The sequence below is a fragment of the Puma concolor genome, chromosome D2, assembly GCF_028749965.1.
Source record: "Puma concolor isolate L17-30 chromosome D2, mPumCon1.1.hap2, whole genome shotgun sequence".
NCBI lineage: Eukaryota > Metazoa > Chordata > Mammalia > Carnivora > Felidae > Puma > Puma concolor.
In genome coordinates, this window is record NC_141677.1 from 4,661,550 (window position 1) to 4,689,075 (window position 27,526).

At 39.1% G+C, this 27,526-nt stretch overlaps 1 long non-coding RNA gene across 1 annotated transcript in view; it reads left to right on the forward strand.

The window, feature by feature from the left end:
• The window catches only part of LOC147575742 (uncharacterized), a 63,787-nt gene that overhangs the window by 14,474 nt on the left and 21,787 nt on the right, over window positions 1–27,526 (forward strand). Inside the window, exon 2 of the long non-coding RNA XR_015241505.1 lies at window positions 23,032–23,181. This is a non-coding gene — a long non-coding RNA (uncharacterized LOC147575742). The remainder of the gene's footprint in view (window positions 1–23,031; window positions 23,182–27,526) is intronic.

Genomic DNA, 27,526 nt, shown 5'->3' on the forward strand with positions numbered 1-27,526 from the left:
TAAGCAATATAACTGTAAGCAATATAAGCTATAACTTAGACTACAACTAAGCAGTCTAGAATATAACTAAGTAACATACACTATAATGGTGGAAGCCCTATGGGGAAACCCTAGAGGCTGCCACACAAGGGGCTGTAGGTACAGACAGGCTACACCTGGAGGAGGTCATTGGAAAGCAGATTCTCCATTTTCCTCAGCTAACTTTTATTCTGATATTTTACCACCTGAACTAGAACATAAGGTACTTTTCCCATCATTCTGAGATATATACACAGCCTCAGCCATTGTGCCAGTGATCAATCTGTTGCTGCTTTTCTCCAAACCCACCCTTCTTTGCCCCGTAATCCCCCCTCTTTGGCCAGCTGGTGCAGTGCTCTGTGGGGAGCCCCTGAGTGTGGGGCACACTGCAGGAGGAAGGGGAGACTCTTTCCAGGCCGGTGCTGGATCTCTGACTCGAACAGCTCAGCAGCAAGAGGCCAGAAGGCAGGCGGGCAGGCGGCTCCCCTGCCATTGGTGTGACAGGGCTCCCGAGTGCACGCTTTTCCAAACGGTGCGGCCGCTACAGCTATGGGTGTCTTTCCAGCCTGTCTGGGCCCTCCAGGGCGGGTCCTTCTTCACAGCTCCTGCCTGCCTCCTCCTCCTGTGGTTCCTGCCCTGCCTTCACCCTTAAAGCCTAAAGACAACCTCCTCCAGAAATCCTTTCAGGCTCCTAATGAATGGTATTACCTCTATTCTCTAAGTTTCCATTAGCAATTTATTTAAACTTCTCAAATTGTTCTTAGCCCTTTCTTACGTTTTTGGTGTAAAAAATATGGATTGTTTCACACGGCTCAGGGTATGAATAAGACCATACTGTTCACTTCTCACATTAAATGACAACTGTGTTCTAGAAACACAGAACAGGTCTAGACCAGCAAGAAGTCCAGAACCCTATTGTTGATGCAGCTTACTTGCCAACCTAGAACATCCAGGAAAATGAGCCCAGAAAATAGGTCCCAAGTGTTCCCTCCTCAAGAGGGGACGAGTGAATGCTTACCCTTTACACAGAGTAAGTAAGCAAAGGCTCACCCACCAGCAAAACCGGGGCATCAGCAAGACGAAGAAGGTTCATGTTTTTCTTTCTTTTTTCATCTGAAAATATAGAAAGAGGGTATTTGATTTTAGCACACACAGAGTTTTACATTTTACAGCTTAGTGTTGACTTTGATTTACATATAGGGGAAGTAGGCGGGGGTTTCCTAAACTTTGCAGAGCTCTGGACCCCTGAACGCCTGACTGGGAAGAACTCTGGCATCATAGTCTGCCCCTGACACCAGCTGCCGGTCCAGCATCACTGCTGAGCTGTTGGGGTCTTCCCGTCTCTGCCCATCACTATTGCTTCACGGTGAATCCCTGCCTTGGCCAGCCTGGTCTTTGGAAGGAGGGCGGCTTTGAGCATGACTTCATTGCCCCATTACCAGCTTGGTTATGACTCACCTTCTGTTCAGATTCCTGAGGCCTGAGCCCTAATGTCAGTCCATCTGGGTACCCACACAGCCATCTTCCTCTGAGGCCTTTCTGCATCAGAGCCTCTGAATTCAAGTGGGGTCCAACACCTACCCCCACACGGCAAACTATGTCTCCCTTGCCCTGAAAGATCATCCGACACAGAGGGTTCCTTCCACACTCCAATGATTCATTTGCAAAGCTCGATGGTCATTAGGAAGGACTGAAAGACAGCCCAGCCTTCTTCTAGGAGAATGAGTCACTGCCCCTTTCCTTCCAATAAAGTCATTCTTTCCAAGGGTGGCTGTAGAACTTCTTGCAGCAGTAACAACACGCAGACACACACACACACACACACACACACACACACACACACACACACACACACACACACAGTTCCTGAACGGTCACTGCAGTATTGTTTATGACATTACCTTACCTTTTCTATTAGATTCAAAATCCTGAATGTGAGCTCAGCACCTAATTTATTTCCGTCCTTCCTGCAATATACAAACTAATATTTTTGTATGTGGTAAGTGAAGAAAGCATTTGTTGAATGAGATAGTGAATGAACTACATTATTCTTAATTCTGAGAAATTAGGTTGATTAGCATAAATCACATAATTAACATTCTCATTTTAAAATAATATATCATTGAGAGTAACAGAAGAGTGACACAGAAATTGCTTACCTTAATTAGAGACAAGCTATAATAATCAATCATTCAAAAAACATTTATTAGGCACCTACTATGTTCTCTGGAAATACGTTCGTTTCTAGGGACATAAAAGTAAATAACATGCCAGTTCTCAAGGAGCCCAATGTCTAAGGGGCGAAGCCAGCACATACACAAATATTTGCCTTTCAATGTATCGAGGTCAATAAAGGTGAATAGAAAGTACTAGAAGGGCAGAGAACACACAGCTGTGTGGCAGCCTGGAATCCCCCCAATATAACACTCTGTGTACTCTAGGGTAGGGTAACTACCACCTAAATAATTGCCCTCCCTAACAGACCGTAAGCAGGGCGAGATTAGTGGCTCTGTTTGCTACGTTCACTGCAATCTCCAAGTAGCTGGCAGAGACTGGCACATATTAGGCACTCAGTAATCTTTTGAATGAATGAATGAATGAATGAATGATGATAATACTATTACTACCACTGCTACCCTTGCTCCTAGCTGGGGGAGATCAAGGGAGTATAGGATTTTGCTTTAGGAGATGGGACTCTGGTATTGCACAGACTTAATTTGAATCCTGGCTTTGCTACTTCCTCATCAGGTGGCCTAAGGTATGGTTTTTCTATGCCTTGTAAAATGAAAGCTATGTAAACCATAGCTTTATTGTGAGGATTAAATAAACACAGTCACTTAGCACACTGCCTACTACTAGTAATCGCAGTAACATAATTACGATTTTTATTAATATTACTATTTCCTGTATTTTGTTTTTTGTTACTTAGAACAAAAGCAAAGGAAAATAAGTGGCAATATTTCTTCTCAATGTAAATATGATAATAGTGCTTCACGTTTGTTGACAGTAAGGGAAAAGGAATCCCCGAACCCTCCCTTAGAATGCGAATAATAAGTCCTGATATACCAATAATTTTCACAATGTGAGATTCAAAGTCTATGTCCTTAATCAAAACTTCTGTATAAGTTGATGGTAACAAACAATTGACAGAGCACTGGTTTCAAAGACTAACATGATTTTCATTTCATATTGGAAACCTTAAAAAATGTGAATATCCTTTGTCCTGACAATTTTTCTTTGAGAGGTTTATCCCGAGAATCAATCACAGGATGGATATATGCAATGATTTCAATACAAGTTTGCTTATGTCAATGATATTCAAAGTAAAATTAGCAATCTAAATATCCAATAATGAGAAGTGGTTACTATAATACCGTTAAAAATGATGGCATCAAGAATGTGACATGAAATGGTGCTTAATATATTAATCAAGCAGGCTTAAAACTGTACATTCAGTAAATGCATACATGTGAATGTGTCACTGTTTATAAATATCCATGTCTTTATATATGTGTATATATATTATATACATTATATGTTTGTATATGTTATATATACATATTGTATATACATGTATATAAATATTATATACATATTGTATATGTTATATACAAACATATATAACAAAGAATGCAATCAAAATATTATTAGTTGATATTTAATAAGGATAAAGCCATTTTCTGGTGTCCTTTTCATGATTAACTTATATATATTTGTTGGTGAACAGCAATTAAAAAAAATAACATGGTACTTCTTTCAATTTTATGACTCCAAAGAATTAAAGGCTTTATTTAGAGGCTTCAAAATAATTTTTTCCTCAAAAGTGCCTTTTTATTTTTTTTATTTTTTTTTTCAACGTGTATTTTTATTTTTGGGACAGAGAGAGACAGAGCATGAACGGGGGAGGGGCAGAGAGAGAGGGAGACACAGAATCGGAAACAGGCTCCAGGCTCCGAGCCATCAGCCCAGAGCCCGACGCGGGGCTCGAACTCACGGACCGCGAGATCGTGACCTGGCTGAAGTCGGATGCTTAACCGACTGCGCCACCCAGGCGCCCCAAAAGTGCCTTTTTAAAAAAGCTTAATTAAGTGAACAATGAGCCCAAAACTGATGACCAATACACTTGTATCCATTAGTGTAAACATCTGTAAAAGTATAATAGTTATTAAGCAAGTTGTTTTAATTCTAAATGCTTTACAATTGAAATTTATATAAAAAGAGCTGATTTGGTAATTCTGCATTTTTATTAAAAGAGTCAACTCCAATCTTGCTTGTTAAAATATTTCTTTTAGAATATAAAGATATATGTTAAAAGGCATCTATGACTGTATTGTAGCTCCATTCAGTTTTCAAATAGGCATCTATGGTAGGAAGAATCATGCTCACCACCAAATGTCCACACCCTAATTTCCAGAATAAGTGCCCATGTTACCTTACATGGCAAAGGGAATGAAGATTGTATATGGAACTAAGTTGCTAATCAGCCGAACTTAGGCAGATCCCCCTGGATCGTCGGGAGGCAGAGGGTCCAATGTAATCACAAGGGTCCTTCTAAGCAGAAGAGACAGAAAAGTCAGGGAGGTGCCCTACAAGAAGGACTTTGCCCCTGTTGGCTGGCTCTGGGGTGGGAGGAAGGGGCCCCGAGCCAAGGAACATGGGCAACCTCTAGAGGCTGGAAAAGTCAAGGAAACAGATTCCTCTGGAGCGCCCAGAAGGAACGTGGTCCTGCCCACACCCCTGCTTTTAGCCCAGTGAGACCTACAGAGCTATAAGATAATACATATGTGTGTGTTAAGCTGCTAGGTTTGTGGTAACCTGTTACAGAAGTAATAGAAAACTAACGCAGCATCTCAGAATTAACAAAGCTAAAATCACATCTGGGACCTTTCTCTCACGCCTGCTGCTCTTCTGGCCTCGGTCACTTAGGAAGTGCTCCTGCAGTCAGTCCTCCAGCCGCCGAAGCTGTGAATCTTGGAGCCACCCTTGCGTTCTTCCTTCTTCTCACATCCCCTCTGCAGGAATTCTGGTCCCATCGACCTTCTAAAAATATCCACAATTGAAACACTTCACCTTTTCCAACTCTTCTGCATTTGTTAGAACCATGGTTTCCTCACAGACTGCAAGAACGGTTTCTGGTCTCCCTGCCCCCAGCCCTGCCCCATCGTTCCTTGTGCTGCAGTCCAGTCAGAATGATCTCTTCGTGCATGTAAGTCACCGTGGGCTGCTCAGCAGATTTTTCCCCTGGCTTTCCGCCTTAATGAACTGGAGCAGTCTCCACCATGGCTTACCAGACCCTGTGTGACACGGCTCCAGAAACCCACCCTTCAGCACGCACTCCCCTGTCACTCTGTGCCAGCACGTTGTCTTCTTTACCCTTTCTAGAACTCTCCAAGCACTCTCCCTTTGAAGTACTTTCCCTTGCTGGTGGTGCAACACTCTACCCAGATACCCAGCCTCATGGCCGTTTCCATTGTTTCCTTCTGATTTTCCCGGACACCCCATGTGAGGTAGCCCACCTCCTTCCCCTAGCACCCAGTGTCCCTTTATCCTATTTTATGTTTTCTTGGCACTTGCTACCACCTTACCTATGATACTGTTTACATCCCCCTTTGAATGTTACTGAAAGTAGAGATGTGATCCCCCCCCCCCCCTTTTTTTGCAGTGTTCTCTACTATACCTTCCTTATCCAAATTGGTGTCTGAGCCACAGAGATGCTCAGTAGATACTTGCTGACGGTCTTCAGTCAGCTTGCTTGGTGAAACTCACAGCCATTCATTTGGCACGCTAGACGAATGGATTCTTTCCATCCAGGGAAGGGAATCATGGCGATCATAGGAGACATTTAAAATCTAACCACAAAAAGGAGGCAAAGGTTCAAATTATGTCAGAGCCTGGACTCTGGGATCAGACTGTCTGGAGTCAAAGCCTGCCTAATGCTGCCATAAACTGTGTTCTCTTGGGCAGGTCACTTAACTACCCCTGTGCCTCCATTTCTCATCTATAAAATAAGAATAATAGTAGCAGCCTGCCTCATAATGTTGCTATGAGTATTAAATGACCTGGAATTTGTATAATGCCCAGAATGGTGTCTGACATGTGTTTAAGTTCTATATGATAGGTTTGCAAACAAATAAACCCTCTTATTCCATATAAGTACATATGGAATAATATATACAATATAATATGTGTAAATGTGTGTGTGTATATATATATATATATAAAGAATACACACACACACACACACACACACACACACATACATTTGAGAACAGAGAGAAAGTAAACTTCCTGAATGCTTTTTTAAAGTATAACATTGAAACTAAATCTGACAAAAATACATACTGAAGATCAAACTATAGAATAACTGCACTTTTGAAAATATGTGTAAAAATCACATAGATAAAATATTAACAAAGAGTTTAGCAGTGTATTTAAGGCACGTTACACAATAGTGAAGTAGGATTCAAACTGGGAAAGCAAGAATGATTCAATAGTATGGAATATAGGAGAAAAAATATCTTAATCAACGATGAGAGGCGCATTTGACAAAACTTGATTTCCAACCTTAAACGATGGGGAAAAAAACATTCAACAGTTTCTAATTACCTTTTCTTCCAGATTTCCTGGCACATATGCCACACTTTATTCTCAAAACCAGACTAGAAATAGGGAAGTGTCAGATGGAAACCTTCATTTAACATGATAAAAATAAAATAATATTTCTGTTAATTTTATTTTTTTTTTAATTTTTTTTTCAACGTTTTTTATTTATTTTTGGGACAGAGAGAGACAGAGCATGAACGGGGGAGGGGCAGAGAGAGAGAGGGAGACACAGAATCGGAAACAGGCTCCAGGCTCCGAGCCATCAGCCCAGAGCCCGACGCGGGGCTCGAACTCACGAACCGTGAGATCGTGACCTGGCTGAAGTCAGACGCTTAACCGACTGCGCCACCCAGGCGCCCCTATTTCTGTTAATTTTAAATAAGCAATAGTCAACTAGCACTATTACACAATACTAGAAATAAACTGTACTATTTATCTTGATGAAAGAACCTAGCCAAATTTCTGGGTTTTCCAACTTAGACGTGAAAGCAAAATTCACTTTAAATCTATAGTAAATATTATCATTACTGTGTAGGAATAACGGTAGTTTTGACCCAAATTATATTGAAATGCCTAGGATAAGGATTTGGAATACAATATAATAATCCAGTTAATTCTTTTGGGTTTTTTTTTTTTTGCTTCATCCTTGCTATGGAAGAGGTCTTAGTCATGGTTGAAGACTAAGTTCTACTTAATTTTGCTGTGACAACTGAAAATCACTCAGCATTATTATCTTTAACTATTTTAATGAAGTACATTTTCCCAAACTACAGAAGTAGCACATGATCCTCTGGAACAATTTAACAAGAAAGGAAATGTTGATAAACTGCCCTGATTTCACCCTCCATTTCTGCCTTACGGCCATTCTCCGTGCCGACTGCCTACCCCACGTGCATTCCCGCTGACCTGTCTCCGACGGGACACTGATTTTATGTGGCTCCACACTGCCCCTTCATGTAGTCTACCTGCCCAAGAGAAAACCAGCCCCTGGAGTCTATGGAAGGGGTTCCAAACATGCAGTCTCAGGATCCTCTGTACATGCCTCAAATTAATGCATTTCCAAAGAGTTTTTGTTCATCTGGGTCATATCTGTTGATAATTACCATTTTAGAAACTAAAACAGAAATGAAGAAATACATATTTGTTAACCCTTTTAAAAGAGCAATGATAAACCCATTATATGTTAACAAAAATAATTCATTTTTATGAAAAATGGGTCTCAGGGGCCCCTAGAGGTCCCCTAACTGCACTTTGAAAATCGCTGGTCTAAGGTAATTTATCTATGTACTGACTGAAGAGCTCAAAAACACAATCAGCATTTGGCATTCCCAGAGGATTTGGATCATTATGGCGACATTACCCAACTCAAGCCAGTGAATCTCGGGAAGGACTTCACTTAGGGCTTCTGAGAAATTGGTTTTTCCTTTCAGGTAAAGTCAGCAGAAAATGCCAACTCTCTCCTCCCTTGCGTGTTGTGACATATGAAGTTGGCCATAGACCCCAGTCTCCCTGGGAGCATCCTGTTGTCCGGCAATGACTATTCATAGCAACATCTTTCACTCTCCAAACTTCCCCTGTTTAAGTGATGAAGTTAGACAGTCACATAGGCATGTGGACAGGAGACAAAGAATTACAAAAGCAGTGCCCAAAACTTTCAAAGAGAGCAGCCAAAGAAATCAGGGAACAGAGCCGGAGAGATACTGACCTCCAAAATCACCCCAGCACTACCAGGTTTCTAGAATAGATTTCTATTCCATTCTCTTTTCTCGGGTTCAGGATAAATTTGAATTGAGATCTCTAGCACTTGCAGCTGAAGACAACCTAACTACGTGTTTCCACCTATGTGAGAGGGGATGGTAGTTTGGTGTGGATCCTTCCACCATTCTCCATGGTCATGTAAACATGCACTGACATGTTTCACATGATAGGTTTGGTGTTGCAGTTTGTTTTTGTAAGAAGGGAATTACTATACGTATATTACAAAAAATAATTTAATACATTATGGAGAAAGAACCCTCTGAGTCTGTAGATACCTATCTGACATCTTTTTCACAGTTCTATAATATTTCACGATAGAAATGCACCACCATTTTTTCCCCGTTCTTGGTCATATAGGTTATTTCCAGATTTTGCCACTTTTAATAATATTTAAATGAGGATTTTATTTACATATTCTTTGCACTGTTGCTTTTATTATGATAAAAGAGATTCCTGCATCTGGGGCTCTGTGATCAAAGGGTATATGAGGATTATTATTCTTATAGGTAATGGAAACCCTTTAAGATGGAGAAGCTATGTAATAAAGACCCCCAAGACATACCAGAAGGAGCAGTGATCTAAAATTAGTATACTTCTTCCTTTTGAGGGTAAAGTTGAGGAAGGAAAGAGGTTTGGGATCTCTTTAATTGCCACCCCCAATTTGCCCTGATGTTTTGGGAGAGAATGTGGATGGGGACCAAAGAGGGATATAGCCCCTTCATTTTGGGAATGTTTTTTTCTCTCCCTTGGCATGTTGAAGAAATCACACAATTGATCAGTATCTACATGAAATATAAACTACTCAATTAATTAGATACATATCACATTTTATTTAAAATTATAAAGGACATTTTTGGGGGGCACCTGGGTGGCTCAGTTGGTTGAGCATGTGACTCGATTTTGACTCAGGTCATGATCCCAGGGTCGTGGGATCGAGCCCTGTGTTGGACTCTGAGTTGAGCGTGGAGCCTGCTTAAGATTCTCTGTCTTCCCCTCTGCCCCTCTCCCCCACTTGCACTCTCTCTCTAAAATAAAAAAATAAAAATAAATAAATAAAATAAAATGACAATGGGCATTTTTTCAGCATCTAGAAACGTGATTTTACAAATCAAGAAGTATGTAAAAGATTAAACTCTTGAAAACTGTTTTCCTTAATTATGAGACATATAAGAAGATGTAAGTTTAATAGTGCCTCATTCAAGGCACAAAACTAATTTCTTTTAAGATTCTGGCATTGTCAACCCAAATAACCATACATAAATGAGTGGAAGAAAGTCATGAACTGAATATTAGATTGTTGTCCTATTAGTATTCATGCAAAAAAAAAAAATACTGTGTCCTGGATTTTATAGCAATGTCCACTTTATAAAGGAAATGGTTTTTATTTTTTAATGTTTATTTATTTTTGAGAGAGAGCAAGAGAGTGGGAGCAGGGGAGGGGCAGAGAGAGAGGGAGACACAGAGTCCGAAGCTGGCTCTGCACTGACAGCAGAGAGCCCGACACAGGGCTTAAACTCACAAACCACAAGATCATGACCTGAGCCAAAGTCAGATGCTTAACCAACAGAACCACCCAGGTGCCCCTAAAAGAAATGGTTTTATCTCTCTCTCTAATCCCTTTTTTTCCCTCTTCAGTACAGAGTAAAGTTTGTAGAAAGCAGGCAGAAGAAAGTGGAAAGAGAGGTTATACCTATAATAAACACTCACCAATTTCTTTCCTTATTTTCTAATTAAAGGGTTTAAGTGGTTCACCCAATCACCAATTAATTCATTGCTCACAGAGTTCACACTCTTCAGAGTTTCCAGTCTATAGATTTTGGGGAATATAAACACACAGGGCAATTATTATCTTAAGTAGCCTTTCTTTAAAAATTGAGGTATCATTGACATATAATATTCGTTCTGTGTGTACAACATAATGATTTAATATGTTTATATATTGCAAAATGATCATTGCAATAAATGTACTTAACCTTTATCACCGTATAGTTACCATTTTTCTCTCCTGATGAGGAGGGCTTTTAAGAACTGTTGTCTTTTAAGTACAAAATATACCTTTTAAGTATGCAGTGTAGACAATGCACCTTAAGAACACAATACAGTATTATTAACTATAGTCTCCATGCTATATATTACATCCCCAGGACTTATTTGTGTTATCACTAGAGGGTTATAACTTGACCAGCTCCACCCATGTGGCCCATTCCCACCCCTTACCTCTCTGCTCTTTGTATCTAATTTTTGATTCCACATCTAACACAGTGCAGTTATTAAAACTGGCCCATGCCTTTGAAAGGATAATTTTATGCTAGAATATTTCTGTATATTAAATATTAAATGTTTTGTGCTTACAACTACTTATATACATGTGAATTATGTAAACTTGATATGATATTAAAAATATAAACAGTGGAATGTCTCTCTACCATTTCCTCTTTCCCAAAACCACCACTTTCGTTACATGTTCTTTCAGAGATAGACAAGAATATGTATTACTGCTTTTTTCACAAATGATAGTCTACTGCCGAAAGCATCATGCTTTCTCATCCTTAAGACTGTGTCATAGAGTTCTAGTACAGTTCCAATCTATATGTACATATGCTCTATATTTATTTATCTTAGTATCTCTTAACATTTTAATTCCAGTATAGTTAACATACAGTGTTATATTGGGTTCAGGTGGACAATATAGTGATTCAACACTTCCATGCATCACACGGTGCTCACCACATCAGGTGCACTCCTTCATCCCCATCACCTATTTCACCCATCCCCCCACTCACCTCCCTTCTGGTGACCATCAGTGTGTTCTTAACAGTTAAGAGTTTGTTTTTTGGCTTTCCTCTCTCTCTCTCTCTCTCTCTCTCTCTCTCTCTCTCTCTTTCATTTGCTCATCTGTTTTATTTCTTAAACTTCACGTATGAGTGAAATTATGTGGTACTTGTCTTTCTCTGATGACTTGTTTCACTTAGCATGATACCCTCTAGGTCCATCCATGTAGTTGCAAATGGCAAGATTTCACTCTTTCTTATGGATGAGTAATATTCCACTGTGTATATATACCTCTTCTCTATCCATTCATCTATGGATGCACACTTGGGTTGCTTCCATATTTGGCTTTTGTAAATTATGCGCAAAGAAACACAAGAAAGTATATACCTGTGTGAATTAGTATTTTCATATTCTTTGGGTAAATGCCCAGTAGTGGAATTACTAGATCAATAGGCAATTCTATTTTTAATTTTTTGAGGAAACTCCATACTGTTTTCCAGAATGGCGGCACATACCAGTTTGCATTTTCCTACCAACAGTGCAGGGGTTCCTTTTTGAACACATCCTCACCAATACTTGTTGTTTCTTTTGTTTTTGACTTTAGCTATTCTGACAGATGTGAGGTGGTATCTCATTGTAGTTTGATTTGCACTTCCCCGATCATCAGTGATATTGAGCATCTTTTCATGTGTGTTGGCCATCTGGATGTCGTCTTTGGAAAAATGCCTGTTCATGTCTTCTGCCCATTTGAAATCGAGTTATTCATTTTTGGGGGGTGTTGGGTTGTATAAGTTCTTTATACATTTGGATATTAACCCTTTGTTGGGTATGTCCTTTGCAAGTATCTTCTCCCACTCAGTAGGTTGTCTTTTAGTTTTGGTGACTGTTTCCTTCCCTGTGCTGAAGGTTTTATTTGGATGAAGTCCCAATAGTTTATTTTTGCTTCTATTTCCCTTGCCTCAGGAGACAGAACTAGGAAAACGCTGCTATGGCCAGTTGTGGAAACATTACAGCCTGTGCTCTCTTCTGGGATTTTTATGGTTTCAGGTCTCACATTTAGGTCCTTAATCCATTTTGAATTTATTTTTGTATATGATGTAATAAAGTGATCCAGATTCATTCTTTTGCAGGTAGTTGACCAGTTTTCCTATTTTTTATTTTCAGTTTTGTTGAAGAGACTGTCTTTTTCCTATTGGATATTCTTCCTGCTTTGTCAAAGACTAATTGACCATATAATCATGGGTTTATTTCTGGGTTTTCTATGCTGTTCCATTGATCTATGTGTCTGTTTTGGTGCCAGTACCATACTGTCTTGATCACTACAGCTTTGTAATATAACTTCAAGTCCAGAATTACGATAACTCCAGCTTTGATCTTCTTTTTCAAGATTGCTTAGCTAATCTTTTGTGGTTCCATACAAATTTGAGGGTTGTTCCAGCTCTGTGAAAAATGCTATTTTGATAGGGATTACATTAATTGTGTAGATTGCTTTGGGTAGTATTGACATTTTAACAATATTTGTTCTTCCAGTCCATGAGCATGGAATGTCTTTCCATTTCTTTGTGTCATCTTCAGTTTCTTTCAACAGTGTTTTATAGTTGTCAGAATACAGGTCTTTAACCTCTTTGGTTAGGTTTATTCCTAGGTATTTTATTGTTTTGGTGCAACTGTAAATGGGATTGTTTTCTGAATTTCCACTTCTGCTGCTTTATTATTAGTGCATAGAAGTGCAAGAGATTTCTGCACATTGGTTTGGCATCCTGAAACTTTACTGAATTTATTTATCCGTTCTAGATTTTGGTGGAGTCTTTAGAGTTTCCTATATAAAGTGTCATGTCATCTGCAAATAGAGTTTTATTTCTTCCTTACCAGTTTGGATGGCTTTAACTTCTTTTTATTGTCTGCTTGCTGTGGCTAAGACTTCCAGTACTATGCTGAATAAAAGTGCTGAGAGTAGACATCCCTGTCATTTTCCTGACCTTAGAGGGAAAACTCTCAGTTTTTCTTCATTGAGTATGATGTTAACTGTGGGTTTTTCATATATGGTCTTTATTCTGTTGAGGTATATTCCCTCTGAACCTACTTTATTGAGGGTTTTTATCATGAGTGGATGTTGTGCCCCATCAAATGTTTTTTCTGAGTCTACTGAAGTGAGCATATGGTTTTTATCCTTTCTCTTTATTGATGTGATATATCACATTGGTTGATTTGCAAATATTGAACCACCCTTGCAGCCCAAGAGTAAATCCCACTTGATCGTGGTGGATGTTTTTTTTTTTTTTTTAATTTTTTAATTTTTAATTCACATATTGTTGGATTCTGTTTGCTAGTATTTTGTTGAATCTATGTTCATCAAAGATACTGGCCTGTAGTTCTCTCCCTCTCTCTCCCTTTTTTTTTTTGTTTTTTTTTGTTTGTTTGTTTTGTGGTGTCTTTATCTGGTTTTGGCATCAGGGTAATGCTGGCCTCATAAAACTGGGAAATTGTCCTTCCACTTACATTTTTTGGAATAATTGAGCATAGTGCTTTTAAATAAGCTGTATACACTCTATTTAACCATTCTCTTGTTATATATCTACATTGTTTTTCTATTTTTATAAATAATTCTGCAAGAAATATCTTTGCACATGTCTTATGCATTTGTGGGAAAATCCCTAGATGTCAAAGGCTTTCTCAATTTTACATTTTGACAGTATTGCAAAATAGCCTCTATTGAGAGGGAACCAGTTCCACTAATCGTGTATGGGTTGTCTGCAAGCCACAAAACATTTTATTTTTTTTTTTAATTTTTTTTTCAACGTTTATTTTATTTTTGGGACAGAGAGAGACAGAGCTTGAACGGGCGAGGGGCAGAGAGAGAGGGAGACACAGAATCGGAAACAGGCTCCAGGCTCTGAGCCATCAGCCCAGAGCCTGACGCGGGGCTCGAACTCACGGACCGTGAGATCGTGACCTGGTTGAAGTCGGACGCTTAACCGACTGCGCCACCCAGGTGCCCCGCCACAAAACATTTTAAATCTTTTGACTGCAAATCTGATTTTAAAAAACACTATCTAAGTTCCATTTTGTATAAATATAAATAAGGTTGAGAATCATCCCATGTATTTTGAGAACTTTATTCTTTCCTGCTGTTTATATCCTTTGCTAATTTTTTTCTTCTTTTGAGGCGTTGGCCACGTTTTTAATTGTTTTCCTCAACGCATTTATTGACTAACATCTGAAGAAACACAAAGGCAAGGCCACTGTGTTTCATAGAATTTATTTCATATAATAAATTACGTAAAGAAAAAATTCACATGTATAAAACCAAAATACGATGTTTTAGTAATCAACCAGGCTAGTCTTCCCAATATTTCTTAATTTTTCGGAACTTTTCTGGCTATGTTTGAGTTTGGGGATGTTCTTCAGAGCAACAAACATAGTGTGTTCTGTGAAAGGATATTCGTGGGAAGGATAGTAGGGTTTAGAGACTATTTATTTAATATAATTCTGTTTAAATTATTTTAAAAATTCAAACAAGAAAAGCTTTTATTAAAAGGAGATGATAAATCACTAGGGGTGCAGACATGACATCAAATTATATAAATCCTCCCTGCCCCCCCCCCCCAAAAAAAACCCACACATGTAATCACATCCTCACTCCTGTGGAATTCTCCTCAGGAGATCATTTTTGTATTCGGTTATTCAATTGTTGTTTGGGAAATGTGACATATTATCTGAATCCCTACAATAAGAGAAAATTGTGAGCATGTTTTCTTTTTTTTCCTTTTTGCCATGTTTTCTGATCTAGTTCCCACTAATTAAGCAGCAAAGCTAGCCCCTTACCCTTTGAAGCTCGGCTCATTACCTGGCTTCTGTGTGTCAACAAAAGGCAACATCTAAAGCCCTCGGTATTGGGCCATCACTTTGGGGACTGCTAATTGAATGTAATTACTTTATTTTGCGCCAGGGTTCATACTTGTAACATTGCCTTGTAATAATTTAAATTGTCGGCGTACTGCACGGGGGACTGTTTGACGCCAGAGTGGAGACGGCCAGGCAGCCTCTTGGGTCCTGGAAGCCAAGTCGAAAGTAAGGAGACATTGTCATTTGCTTACCTACTCATTAGCTGCCCTCTCTGTCTGTCTGTTGTTTGGAGTGGACAGGATGTGTAGTGACTAAATCTTGCCCCTAAAAATAACTGCGAAAACATGCATTTGGGATGTACAGTAATTGGTTGCTTAGTCGATCACAGATATTTTTAGACTTTGAGAAAAGGCAAGATATTTTTAAACTATGACCTTGCAATACCACATTACTTTTCTCCCTCCCTCCCTCCCTCCCTCCCTCCCTCCCTCCCTCTCTCTCTGTCTCTAAAGAAAGAAGAAGACAGAAGAATTGTAACACAGCAAAGATCAAAAGGATAAAATGTAGGGTTATCCTTCATTATCTCATTTGAGGAATTTGAAGAACGGGGTGTCCTTGAAGAATAAAACCATGTATTTTTGCCATTTCACTGGCCTGATATTTTGATGATCACCTTACTTCCCACAGGAAGCAGCACCTGAACTGCATATTTTTACTACACACTGGAAGGAAGTTGATTGTAGACGGAGAAAATTACAAGCTAGAATTAACAAGCTCAGGAAGAGCTCTCTGCCCCACACACTAGGTGCGATCCCAGCCGAATTTTTGCCTCCATTTTCCTGATTAATCACATGGTGAATCCGCTCTCACTCGCTCTGATAATAGGGCTTACTTTTGGCTTTTTGTGCAGCAGGGAAATAAGAGCATCTTCCCCGAGTGTCAGGATCCTGTGCTTTTGTTCATGGTGCCAGCACGTCTACACCACTGGCAGCTAAAGCTAATGTGAACCTTTTATTCTCAAATTACATTCATGTTTAGAAAGGAAAACAATGTTACAGCTTTGAAAGAAAGGTGAAGTGTATGGTAACAGGGAAAAAAATCACTGAAAGAAACAAAATGAGTTTGAACTGGATAAAAGTAAGTATAAATGTTTGATTTACCTGAATCCCCTGTAATAATTTCTTCAAGACGACTGGAAGAATAAAATGACCACCAAAGTACTAGATGCGTTCTTTCCTGGTATGTGTGTATTTAGTGTGTGTGTTTTTCTTTAAAATTTTTTTCACGTTTATTTATTTTTGAGAGACACAGAAACAGAGCGCAAGCAGGGTTGGGGCAGAGAAAGAGAGGGAGACACAGAATCCAAAGCAGGCTCCAGGCTCCAAGCTGTCAGCACAGAGCCCAACGCAGGGCTCAAGCCCACAAAACATGAGATCATGACCTGAGCCGAAGTCAGATGCCTGACTGAGCCACCCAGGTGCCGCTAGTGTGTGTGTTTTTAAAGATATAATTCTCATGCCATAAAATTCACCTTTTAAAGTGGACAATTGAGTGGTTTCCAGTACATACATAGGTTGTATAGTCATGATCCCTAATTCCACATTTTCATCACCCCAACATGAAACTCCACACCCATTAATAGTCACCCCCCATCTACCCCTTCCCCCACCATCTCAGGGACCCCCTGTTCTACTTTCTGTCTCTATGAGTTTGCCTGATCTGAACATTTCATAGAAGTGGAATCACACAGTATGTGGCCTTCTGTGATTAGCTTCTTTCACTCTGCTTGTCTTCAAGGTTCATCCATGTTGTAGCCTCAGTGAGCACTTGATTCTTCCTGTGACTGGACAGTATTTCAGCGTATGGACTGACTGCATTTTGTGTATTCATTCATCACCTGGTGGACATGTGGGTTGAGGATACTTTTTGGCTCTTCTGAATAAGGCTGCTATGAGCATTCATAGACAAATTTTTATGTGAACATACATTTTTGATTCTCTTTGGCATATACCTAGGAGCAGAATTGTTGGTGCATATGGACACTGTTTTAGTTTTTGAGGAACTTCTAGACAGTTTTCCAAACTGGCTGCACCATTTTACATCCCCCACCTGTAGTCTATAATCCAATTTTTACACATTCTCATCGACACTTGTAACTGCCTATCATTTTGATTAGAGTCATCCTCGTGGATATGAATTGGTATCTCATGGTTTTGCTACGCATTTCCCCTAATGGCTAATGACATTAGCATCTTTTGTTGGGTTTGTTGGCTATTTGTATATTTTCTTTGAAAAAAAAAGTCTATCCATGTCCTTTGTTCAGTTTTTAATTGGGTCATTTGTCCTTTATTGTTAAGCTATAAAAGTTTTTTTTTTTTTTCATATTCTGGACACCTACCATTATCAGATATATAATTCACAAATATTTTCTCCCAATCTGTGGGTTGTCTTTTCACATTCTCAAGAGTGTTTATTTTTTCTTTAGGTGCTGGTGTTTTGGTGTCTCATCTAAAAAAACATTGCCTATTCCTAGATTTCAAGGATTTACTCTTATGTTTTCTTCTAAGGGTTTTATAGCTTTAGTCTTGACATGTAGGTCTTTATTTCGATTTTGAGTTAATTTTTGAATATGCCGTGAGATAAGACCCAACTTACTTCTTTTGCATGGAAATATCCCATTATCCAACCAGAATTTGCTGAAAAGACCATTCTTTCTTACTGGATGGCCATGGCATCCTGGTCAAAAATTAATCGACCGTGTATGGCTGTATTTCTCTCAGTTCTATGCCATCAATCTATGTGTCTGCCTTTTGCCAATACCACACAGTCTTTGTTCCTGTAGCTTTGCAGGAAGTTTTGAAATTGAGAGGTGTAAATCCTCTCTTTCAAGATTGGCTCAAGTATGTGTGTTCGTCTTTAATTATTATTATAATCAAAATGACAACAGAAATTTTTGGCCTGAGAAAACCTGGAAACACAACTGGCTTTTAAAAACATTTTTGAAAAAGATCTTATCATAAAATAAATAGTTTGAAATAACCAGAACATCTCACTTTATAAACCACTCTAGTAATAAAAGAATTTTTTTTTTAGTAAATTCCTAATTCATCCACAGGCCAATAAACATTTGTCAAATTAATGTTTTAGAATACTAGATTATTGTAGGAGTAGAGACTGCCATAGAATATTTGACTTACGTGCTTCATGGAGAATTTGGTCCGAATACTTACTGCTGTCCACTGCTGATGATCTTGAACAAGGCACTTTATCTTTCCAGTCTTGCCTTTCTTCTGTGTAATTTGATTGTAAGTCCATGTTCCTGGCAGTTGGGAGGGAGGAGAAGGGAGGTGGTTAAACACATGCCTTCCACGTGGACTCAATCTTGAGTATTGCACACATCATTGCCCCTCACAGTTACCCAGAGCGTGGTTACAAGACCGTCACTAGCTGAAAGGGAGCTGGAAACGGTCTTACTTCTGGGCATCCTTGCTCTCAGCTACAATTTGGAGGCATTATGTGCTACAAGTGAGATAGCACTGCCATTCTGCTATCAAAGTCCTCAGTGAAGTCCCACTAACCCTTCACTTGTATTTGCACGGCCACTTTGTGTCTCTCTCCAATCAGAAGGGTTTTCGCATGTTTTTAATGACACACTTGCTGCGACTGCCACACTTTCTCAGACCACGCAAACAATATCCTCAGACATTCCCAATGCATTGTCTGTCTTTTAGATTCGAGTTTGATCAAAAAACCGTAAGTACTTGATAATAAATCAAATACTACAGAAAAGTTTATAATAAAAAACCACAGCCACTCCCTCTGCCCAGAGCTTGCAATCTGTTTCTGTGTTTGATGCTCATGACTGTTACTTTCATATCTATATATGTTTGGACTTCCGTTTCCTGTTTTACCTACTTTAGACAATACCTATTAATTCTCTGACATGGATGATAAAGATTATACACACCTGCTATATCCCACTCACCGTTTGCTCACTCATATCAATGTTTAATATTTGCTTTATTGCTATTTTTTCACTTTACTCTTTTTTTAATGTTTATTTTTGAGAGAGAGAGAGAGAGAGAGAGAGAGAAAGCACGAGCCAGGGAGGGGCAGAGAGAGGGAGACACAGAATCCAAAGCAGGCTCCAGGCTCCGAGCTGTCAGCACAGAGCCCGATGCGGGGCTTGAACCCACAAACCGCAAGATCATGACCTGAGCCAAAGTTGGACACTCAACTGACTGAGCCACACAGGCACCCCAAATTTTTTTTTATTTTTGAGAGAGAAAGAGAGGGAGCGGCGGAGAGAGAGGGAGACAGAATCTGAAGCAGGCTCCAGGCTCTGAGCTGTCAGCTGTCAGAGGGGCTCGAACCCACAAACCATGAGATCATGACCTGAGCCAAAGTCAGACACTTAACTGGCTGAGCCACCCAGGTGCCCCATTGTTATTCTTTCATTGGTTACCTTTATAACCTTTGATATCCTTATACCTGTGGTTCTTATTCCATTGATTTTCAGAGTATTTGATTTCTGCTTTGTACAATAAAATTATGAGCACCCCCACTGTTTTATCCCCCTTTATTTCCCATTTTTCTATCAACTACCTTTTTATTTATACACTATCAAAATTGTGAGCAATTTCATTCTGCCTGGCTACTACATGTCTTTCCTATAAGTTGGCTCTAAAAGTTTGAGATTGATTATAGGACTTACATTATTACTATGTAAACAGCAAGGTAAGTTGGGTCAAGTCGTATGCTAGAATTAATTTTCGTGTTTACACATTCATTGTCACAACTATTGGGCAAATCAAAGGAGATTATTCCTAGCATTAGTACCAAATGAACTTTTCTCTCATGTCTCATCAATTACTTAAAATTGTCCATCGTTTGAGTTTGTTGCTCAGTTGAAACAAAAATTTCTTGTTCTTGAAATTTCTAATGCCCTCTAATTTATGTCAGTATTTCTGTATCATGGACTATTTTTTTTTTTCTAATTCTCTATACTATCATCTTTTTTCTATTTTTCTATCGGCTCTTTCACATACACTGATTTCCTTACAGTCCTTCCCCCAAAACCTCCCTCCCTGTGCTCTAGTCAGCTGGTTGTCCTTGCCCCGTTGCTAGTTGTTAACTGGATTTTATGATCACTGCTTTCCTGGGTTGAAATCTTTGCCTCTTGGATCAAATTAATTCTACATTTTGCTCTCATTTTGCTGAAACATTTTCACACAACTTTCCAAGAAAATGTGCATGAAATGTAAAAAAAAAAAAATCTGAGTCCCTCCTCATATGAAAAAAAAAAAATCTTTATTCTGTGCTCAGACTTGAATGGCTAGTTTGAGTGAAGAATCTGGGTTGAAATTATTTTACCTCAGAAGTCAGGATGTTTTGCCTCATTGTCTTCTAACGTGCCGTATTAATGGAAGCACACCAGTTTGATTTTCATTTCTTTGCACAGCACTTGATGTTTGCTGTTGGAACTCTTTTGTGATTTTGCTTTTATGCTAGGTGTTCTGAATTTCATTCTTTCAGCTAAGCATTCTCTGGGATCCCAAAGCACTCTCAGAGTCACTTCAGGAAGTGCCTGTGTGCACTGGCATGCCTCGCTTATACGTATCAAATCATCAATTTTGGAAGAGCCAGAATAGGAAAATCACAACCGGTATAATCATAATTACCCTAACTGTAGTTTTATTTCTTGATGATGAACTCTTTCTTCCAAATGGGTTAAACATTTACATTTTAAAATAACAATAAAATGGGCTGGCATACAATATAGGGATAGGTAGGTAGGTAGGTAGATAGATACATATATACATACATACATAGATCTAGAAGTGAAAGACTTTCTGAGCAATGAGTAAAGGGAGATACCACAGAGAAAAACTTCGTTCATTTGATTTCATAAATGTGGGAAGCTTCCATGCTGAAAAACATAATTAAAATATTATAGGGCAAATGAAAAACTGGAAAAATTATTTGCAAAATAGCCATAAAGTTTTGATATAACTATGATAGTGAACTCATAAATCAAAAAGGTGAAAATGCCCTGAAAGGAAAAAAAAAAAAAAGGAAAGATATGAGTAGGTCATTCACAAAGGAAGCAATAGAAATGGGAACTAAATTATGAAATAATATTCATTAAAAAAAATAAATAGCCAAAATTTTAATTTTTATGTATCAAATTGAAAAACTAAAAACATTTTAAATAAAGATGTTTATTTAGAGATAACAGACTGTGAAAAACAGGCACTCTTGTACCCAGCTTGTGCCATTAATAAGGCAAAAGCATGTGGCATTCAGTTGAGCAATATATATCAAAGGTCATAAAAATGTGCGTTGCTCTTTTACCCGGCAATTCCATTTCAAGGAATTTAACCTACCGGTGGAAAAAAAAATCAAGTAAGTACGTGAAGATGAAGTTATATAACAGTGGGTTGTTTATAAGACAATTAAAAACAACCTAAGTGTCCAAAAATAGTGGTTGGATTTATGTTGCAGTCATGTAAAATAATAAAAAATTGGGCTGTATCTACATATTTATTGACACTGAAAGACATCTAAAATATCACCTAGCAAAAAATGCATGCTTCAAAACAGTATGTACAGTATAATTCCATTTTTTAATTGCCCCATAGCATATTATTATTACGTATATTATTATGGAGTACAGAAAAAAATGCACAATAACATTAAGAGTGGTGTTATCTGGACATGATTTTGGTTTTCTTCCTTATAATTTTCTGTATTGTCTACAATTTCTAAGATGAGCAAGTATTTTATAACAACAAAAAAAAGTTAGCTAACGTTCTTCTATTGAAAGATTTTTTTTTTTTTTTTTGATGCCTCTTGACAAACAGAGGTCATCAGAATATAGATTTCCAATGGCTACGGTGTGGGATGATCTCCCATTTCTCATACCAGCTTTAACTTTTCTTACCTCACTTTTTATGTAGCCCTTCGTAGTAGACTCAACCACAGTAAATATCTTTTCCCCACATGTGATTTTCTTTCTGTGGTCTCATGTTTTCCAATTATTTAAAGACAAGTACTCATTCTTTATTTGGACACAATGTTATCCCCGTCATTCGGGATGATGTTTTCACAGGATAGTGTATTAGGTTTTTCCTTATGAATTTGACTATTAAAACATAAATAGTTCACACTAAATTTAGATCTAACAAATAACCCATTTAATCAGACCCCATGATGTGATTAAAACTGCTGTTCCGGTAGACAGGGTGTAGGCTGAGTACTTATCCAGATAACCTGATTACTGTAAACAGTCAACTTAGCCTGAATTATCTAGATAATTGCCTCGCCTCTCCATTCTACATAGCCTGAGGTTCTAGGTTTATTTTTGCATCCTATGGGCCACTTTTTGCAGTGATCAGCAATCAGAGAAAATCAGATTATCACTCTGTTTAACCTTCCTGTGCCTTGGGTAATTAAGTCAACAAATTAGCTGAAGGCTCCGATGCGGAAGGGGATTGGTAGACTGTGGTCAAGACACGTATTTATGAATTTTCCCTTAAGCTGCTTTTCTTGAGGAAGCTTTGATAAGAAACATATGATCTCAATTATCATTAACTCTCTGTGGTTTCCGTGTTTGGGAGCTTGACCTAGACTTTAGAAGGCTTAGGACCCCTTCCAGTGTGTGCCTGAGCAGTGCACTGCCAGTCCATTCGCATTTCCCACCGTGTCGTGTCACGTCCAGAAAGGGCACTTAAATCGCTCTTCACACACTGATTGAACACTTAGGGGCTACCCTGCTTCTGCAGGCTGCTTTCCCTTGTTTTCCTGCCCTTTGGTAATACGCTTTTCTAATCAACCAAACGTCTTTCTTTAAGGCTGGTTTTCAGTGTAAGATTATTTACATGGAATCCGGTAAGGTCAAAGGGAAAATATGTAGACACAAAAACAATTCCTATCATACCCAGGCAAAGAAGAATTTAGCAAACAAAAATACTATTGCTATTGTTTGAAAATCTAACCCTGTAAAAAGGGATTTGTTTTTGTTTTTGCTTTTAGAATTTTGGATTCAGTTTTCCTATGTGAAAGAAGCTTCGAGGATATCAGAATGTTCAGCTGCTGATGAGTCATAAAACCATCTTTGAAAACATATATTGAAATGCTCTCCAAATGCTAACTTTGGATTCAGGACCAGGAATCGGGCTCGTAGTAAGGACTTACAGGGGCTCGCTGGGATATGCAGGCTGATGGGCCCACTGCACAATTTAAAGGGGGCATTTCTGTCTCCCTAATACCATATAAATATGTACACCATTCAAATTTTAAATAACATGTTCTTTCCAATAGAACCCTACGTCTATATAACAGCTTGAAGGAAAGAGGAGATTAGCTCCCAGAGTAATTATCTTAAACATCTTATTTGTGACCAGAGGTGAATTCTTTACTTCTAAATGTATACATTATAATGCTCCAGAAGAAAAGGGTTTTAAATATTATCATATATGACATATGACCATTATGAAATCTTGAAAAATGCATGAAAAGGTAAAAATAGTTGGTCGTGTCAAGTAGAGATATATTTTACATCTTTTCCAGTGGTTTCTGTGACTATGCATTTTCCATTATTGAGAGCACACTGCACCATATAATTTTGATTCATGCTTTTCCCCCACTTAGTATTCTAGCACACCGTGTCTCATTTAGAATTTAGTATGTTTCAAGGATCAGCAAGCCCAACTTCAACTGGCTGACACAAATCCAGGAAATGATCAGCGGTCGAACTGCAAAGTCCTGAGCAGAAACCAGAGGTGCGGTGGGGACACTGGTTCCATGTGCCTGTATTTGTCCCAGACTTGCCTCCTCTGTCAGCTTTATCCTCATGCTAAACTCCCCTCGAAAAAGCACCAAATCGATCAGCATCAATTTACACCCTCTGACCGCAGTAGCCGACTACAGAGGCTCTTTTCCTAAGGTCTAGGAAAAGCTTTTTGTTCCAACATTTCCAGCCAAAGAGCTCAAGTGCACTCTGATTGGACCTGCTTTTCAACGTCCTTGAAGGTGCACGTCCTTGAAGCTGTTACCAGGATAAGGGAACACGTTGCTGTGACAGACTTAATTCAGGGCCCAGGTGCAGACCCACCCAGGCCGCGTGGGCGAGAGGACACTTTCGTAAACTTTTTACTACCACATTAAAAGCATGTTCCCAAATGTCCTTGTAATGTCCATATGCCATCTCATTTTACTCTAATGCCAACATATTATTTAACATTCTTCCCTTGCTAGACATTCAGTCTGTTTCCTGTTTTTCCCTAGCACACGTTATGCTGGGAAAATATTCCTTTTTACAAACTCTTGGCTGCCTTTGGTTTTAACAAAGGTAGCTGTTAGGCCAAGGAGCAGAGTATTTTTCTTGGTTATGTTGCTTTTCAGAAGAACCAGGTGTCTCAGATGCGAGGCTCCCCAGCGTATCACACCCTTGCCAGCATCGTCATTTACAAGCGTTTGCTAATTTGTCTAGTGCAATGTTGCACATCATGGTTATTTTTTATTCAATTTCTTTAATTTATGAATGGGGTTGATCTTGTTCTCTAATAATAACTGATAATAGTAATAGATCATTACTATTCCTATGCCAATCACTGGTCTGGGCATTTTATACACATCAGATCACTTAAGCCTTATAAAACATATATAACTAATTAACTTATCAAAAGCACATGACTAGGAAGTGGATGGCCAGCCAGGGTTCCACCCCATGTCCTCCTGAATCAATTCTTAGCTTTCAACAGTCATGCAAAGCTACTTCCCGTTATGCATAGTGACTATTTGTGTTTCCTACTTGAATTGGTTGAAACATTTACTAAGATGCACTATGAAGAAGTCTAATTTCTGCAACCAACATTGAAAATGGAAAAAAAGTCATCAATGTTGAATATGACTATAGAATTGCACTTTTCTAAATAAAAACCAGAAACTCCAGGGGAGAGCCACAGTCACCAGCAGATTCGGATCACTGAGCCCTTCAGTGGGTGGGCACTAAAGTAGAGCTCCTTCTGTAACTTCGCATTATTCATGCTTGAAGGTGGGTAAGAAGAAAATAGTTTGTAGCTCTACTCTCATGCCTATATCCTGGCCTCTCAAATCCATGTGGCTTTGGTAACGCTCCATTTTTTTTGTTAATGTTTCCTCCAGATTAGTCTGCTCCAGGCTCGTTTGTCACAGCTGAAAGCAAAGTCTACAAGTGTTAGTTACTTAACCATCTCCCTGTAGTTGGTGTGAACAGTGCTTACAAAGCAAGGAAGGTAAGGTAAAAGTTATGAAAGTCGTAGGTTCAGATGTGCCACAATAAAGGGAAAATCAGAAAGCCAGTGGCCGTGAGCTTGTATTAGCTCGAGACGGCAATACACTTGCAGAATGCCTCCACGATGCTGCTGAGGGATATTCAGCACGGCGCCAAGACAGACGTTATTCCTCTATTGGGAGCACAGGAAGCCTCAGGAAAAAGCTTCTGTAAACTTTCTGGGGTGTCAAGTTGCCCACAGGGTGATCAATCTTTACATCCAAATTCATTCCACTAGAAGTCTGTTGAGCCACCTAAATGACACACAGATGTCACGACGCAGCCTCTGTAGGCATTCGAGACAAAAACCAAGTGACAATGCACCGTTTATCTTCACAGAGCCTTCCTCTTCCTCCCACCAACACACGCATGCACACCACACACACACACACACGGACACCACAGCACACCATACAGACCACACACACACCACATGCACACACACCACACGTGACCATATACCCCACTCACACATACACACACACACACACACACACAGTAAAACTATAAAATGTTCCTGGTCACTGCGCCCACACCACTGAGAAGTCAACTCAGTTGAGGAGATTTGCACATTCTTTCTGCCATTATGATGTCTCCTCTGTGTCCCTCTGATGCGGACGGATATTAAGCTATTAACTTGGGCAAGTCCTAAAGCTTCTGTCTCAGCCATGTTGCCAGATGCTATTCATGTCCCTTTTCTAAAAACTTGGTTTAGCTTCTTCTCCTCGGAACGCCAAGTTCTCATTGCTACCTCGAAACCTCTCATGAGCCTATAGCATTTAATTGAACCTTTATTTCACGGTCTTTTCAATCTGAAACTTATTGTACAGAATTTGGAAGCAAAAACTGACACACACACGTATCAAAAGACAAAACCTTTGAAATTTCACAAACATAATTCATGTGTGGCTAACTATACTCTGGAAGAAATATACTTTGTGACAAATAGAAGTATGCTTTTCTTAAAAAATCAACAAATCTCTCAAGAATTTCTGTAGCAACGGTCACAAAGAGGTGAGGTAACGGTATGCTAACTCATAAGACAGATTTTTTTTTTTTTTTTTTTTTTTAATGTTTATTTATTTTTTTGGGGACAGAGAGAGACAGAGCATGAACGGGGGAGGGGCAGAGAGAGAGGGAGACACAGAATCAGAAACAGGCTCCAGGCTCTGAGCCATCAGCCCAAAGCCCGACGCGGGGCTCGAACTCACGGACCGCGAGATCGTGACCTGGCTGAAGTCGGACGCTTAACCGACTGCGCCACCCAGGCGCCCCATAAGACAGATTTTTAATGAACTGAGTATTCATTCTATTTTGAGAGTTTGATGTATGCTAGGAAGTCACACACTCAACTTAGTGCACTTCTGTCACTTCAAAAAGCCACCAGTAGAGGGAGTAAATAATTTAAAAATCAAATTAATTTTTATCTACTTTATTTTGAACTTGTATAAGGATTAACCTATCTATTTCTGTAAACTATCTGGATTTAAAAGGTCACTAATGTAACTTGTGCAAGATCTACAGCTATATAGGAAGCATAGAACAATATAAAATAACTATAAATGTAATTTGCAAATCTCTTCCCAATCTAAAACATAATCACAGTGTTAGAAAAGAACAGGGCCTGGCACCCAACAAACACTAATTATTATTATTTTTTAATTCTTCTAATGTTTATTTTTGAGAGAGAGAGAAAGACAGAGACAGAGAGACAGAGAGTGAGCAGGGGAGGGGCAGAGAGAGAGGGAAATACAGAATCCGAAGCAGGTTCTGAGCCATCAGCATGGAGCCTGATGTGGGGATTGAACCCACGAACTCTGACATCATGAGCTGAAGTCAAATGCTCAACCGACTGAGCCACCCAGGCTCCCCCAAACACTAATTATTCTATTCTTGCCCATTTTTTTTCTAACTCAAGGACTTGGGGAAAACCACCCAATTTCCCTAAGCTTCATATTTCACGCCTTAGAAATGCAAATAGTAAATCACAGAGACAGGATATCGCAGAACATGTTTGAGGGAACTAGATATGATGATATATGTCAGGAAATTAGCACCAATAAATATTAGGGGTTTTTACTTCATTAGATTTCCCCATCTAGGTGTGATCCTCCTCAAAAAGAATGTAGATCCCACCCTGAAAACACCTGTCATTTCTGGTTCCATTTCTTAGTAGCCACAACCCTGTTTCATGGTGTTGTTGATATACACCAA